The 3,529-nt window shown below is 39.5% G+C and overlaps 1 pseudogene; it reads right to left on the reverse strand.

The window, feature by feature from the left end:
- Window positions 1-1,289: 1,289 nt before the first annotated feature.
- LOC105526448 lies at window positions 1,290-1,708 on the reverse strand (annotated as a pseudogene).
- Window positions 1,709-3,529: the final 1,821 nt, after the last annotated feature.

Here is a 3,529-nt window from a genome sequence, read left to right on the forward strand (position 1 = left end):
GTAGTTGGGACTACAGGTGTGTGCCACCATGCCCGGCTGATTTTGTTTTTCAAATTTTTAGTAGGGACAAGATCTCTCTATGTTGCCCAGGCTGGTCTTGAACTCCTGAGCTGAAGCAATCCTCCCACCTTTGCTTTCCATAGTGCTGGGATTACAGATGTGACCCACTGCACCCAGCAACCCCCAGTTTTCAACAATAGGGCATTGGTTGAAGAAACTGCAGCATATCTATACCCTATGAAATAAATAGACGTAAAATTTCAGAATAATATTGTTATTTACAATATTTTGTTAAATGAAATAAGTAAATTATAAAACTAGATATACAATGTCACCCTATACTTTTAAATATATATAATCTATATGAAAGCCAGATTTAAATATAGCAAAATGTTCATAGTGATTCTATTTAGGTGATGAGAATATATGATATTTTGGCTTCCATCTTTGTATTTTTTGTAATATAATTTTTAGGAGTCAGGTTTATTGAAGGATTATTTACATCTAAAATTCACCCATTTTGGGTGTATGTGTTTTGACCAATATCTACAATAATGTATCCACTACCATAATCAAAATACAGAATATTTCCTTTGCCCCTAAAAATCCCTTTGTGCCTTTTTGTAGCCAATTCCTTCCCCCTAGTTACCGGCCCTTGACAACCACTGATCTTATTTTAGTCTTGACAGTTTTGCCTTTTCTTTAATGTCATATAAATAAAAACATATATAGACTGTAGCCTTTTGTTTCTGGCTTATATCGATTGGCATGAGTGCTTTTGAGAGTCAGCCATGTTGTTGCACTTACAAGTGGTTCATTTCTTTGTATTAATAAGCCATACTTCACAGCATAGATGTACCATAATATGTTTTCATCGGTTAGTGGACATTGGGTTGTCTTCAATTTTGGACTAATTATATCAGCTTGCTAGTGCTGCCATAACTAACCACCACTAACTGGGTAGCTTAAACAACAGAAATATGCTGTTCAACAGTTCTAAAGGCTACAAATCCACAATCGAGGTTCCAGCAAGGTTTGTTCCTTTTTTTTTTTTTTTTTGTAGAATCTTTTTATTCAGAAAAAAAATTCCCCCCAAAACGTTTTCCAACCATACACAGGAGGGGTATGGGTAGGGGGAGGTGTCTGGGCATCAGCCCTTCCCCCCAGCCCATGTGGTTTTGGCAGCAATAAAGGGTGTGGGGTAATGGTCCCCCAAATAAAATGGTGTTTGGTTAGGGAAGGGGGATGCAAAGCTGTGGGGAGCGGTGAAGAGCAAGAGACGGACGAAGTCAGTACTGGGAACGCCAAAAGTGGGAGGCCATTTCGTAACATTTCTTGTTGATCAAACCACTGTGGACACCTTCTTTGCTCATCAGCAGGACTAGCGTCAGTCTTGGTGACAGTGACGTTGGAAGTGGGGGCTCCACCGGTACTCTTGGTATGCTAAGATCCATGCAAAATTCCCCATCCTGCAGCAGTGAGTCTCGGATCACTGAACATTTCTGGCCCCCAAGTGTCAGCCCATTCACAAAACACTTGACCGGTCTTTGCCAGCCAGGACACTAGCCTCAGCTGGCGTGATGCTGGCGAAGGTTTTCCAGGAGAGGGCCCAGACAGAGGGCGAGTCCTTGTAGCCCACGATGGCCGCGTCCTGACAGACGGAAGGGACTTCTGCCATAAGGTTGTCGATGTAGGCGTCCACCCGCCAATGTCATGAGGTTGTCAATGCAGGCGTCCACCCGTCCATGGCGCTGCTGCTGGGGCCGCGGGCTGGGCTTGGGCTGCCTCCGCTGGCGGGCGGCGGGAGGTGGAGAGCTCGGGGCACGCGCTGCAGTCTAGACCCTGGCTCTGCTCGCTGTGCAGCAGCCTTCGTACCACCACCGGTTTGTTCCTTCTGTGGGTCATGAGGGAAGAAGGATCTCTTCCCGTTCTCTCTCTCTGGCTGTCTTTATGTTTACATGGCATGCTCCCTGTATCTGTGCCTGTGTTCACATTTCTCCTTTTAAAAAGACTCCAGTCATACTGGATTAAAAGCCCACTCTACTCCAGTATGATTTCATGTTAATTATATCTGTAACCACCCTATTTCCAAATAAGGTCACATTCTGAGGTACTAGGGTTAGGACTTCATCATATTAATTGGGGAACGGGGTAATTCAACCTGTAACAAATAGTAAAGCTACTATAAGCATTTGTGTATAAGTCTTTGTGTAGTCATATATTTTCATTTCTCTTGGGTAAATACGTAGGAATAGAATTGCTGGATCATATGGTAATTGTATGTTTAACTTTATAAGAAACTGCCTAACTGTTTTCCAGGATGACTGTACTATTTCATATTCCTACCAGTGGTGTATAAGAGTTCCTGTGGCTCTACATCCTTGTCAACACTTGGTATTGTCGGGTTTTAAAAAATTGTAGTCATTCTGACAAGTGTGTGGTAGTATCTCCTCGTGGCTTTAATTTCACATCCCTAAAGACTAATGATGTTATTTATCATCCGTATATTTTCACTGACAAAGTGAAACTTTGAACAAAGTGAAAGGGTACACATCTTTTGTCCATTTTCAAAATTAGATTACTTTTTTTTAGCGAGTCATGAGACTCACTACATATATATGTCTTATATATATTATATATTCTAGATACGAGTCCTTTGGCAAACATGTGATTTGTAAATATTTTCACTCAGTCTGTAGCTTGTCTTTTCATTTTCTTTTTTTTCCCTGAGAAAAATAGTCTTTTCATTTTAAGAATGTCTTGAAAAGCAGAAAATTTTCATTTTGATAAAGTCCATTGTATCTTCTTTTAAAATTTTTGTTCATGCTTTTTATGCTTAATGATAAAGTCCATTTTATCTTCTTTTAAAATTTTTGTTCATGCTTTTTGTGTCTTATCTAAGAAATTTGCCTAAGTCAACATCACAGAGATTTTTCTCCTGTCTTCTTCTAAAAATTTTATGATTTTATGTTTCACATTTAGACCTATGGTTCATTTTGTGTTAAGTTTTTGTATGTGGTATGGAGTATTTTTTCTTAAAATTTCAACAATATAACATTTTTGGTTCTGGAAAGATGACATAATGTTATTTATCATCTGTATCCTTCCTTTCATAAAGTGTACACATCTTTTGTACTTGTAGCACCAGATATACTAGATAAAATAAAACAAAAACTACTTTTAATGCAAAGCTTGGTTTATAAGAAAAACAGGGAAATTTCCTGTGCAAAAAATGAGAAGGGATCTGAAAGCAGTGTGCTGAGTACACGGATCAATACAGGTAGCTGCCTGTATTTTTTTCATGCGGGTAAGGATCAGGGTATAAAGTTTCTACTGACCTAGGGTCTTGGGGTAAACAACCATGTGAGCACAGGAGAGGAGTCTTGGGTTCACTTACAGTTGCCTATTGTGGCTGAGACTTGATATAAAGTAGGAACCCCTGAGGGTGTATGCTTTCAGTGAGAGAAAGGCAAAAGGAAAACAATCATTTACCAACTTAAGAAAATGAAAAGTAAGCTTGAGTCACTTC

The sequence above is a fragment of the Colobus angolensis genome, unplaced genomic scaffold, assembly GCF_000951035.1.
Source record: "Colobus angolensis palliatus isolate OR3802 unplaced genomic scaffold, Cang.pa_1.0 Scaffold59, whole genome shotgun sequence".
In the NCBI taxonomy this organism is placed as follows: Eukaryota; Metazoa; Chordata; class Mammalia; order Primates; family Cercopithecidae; genus Colobus; species Colobus angolensis.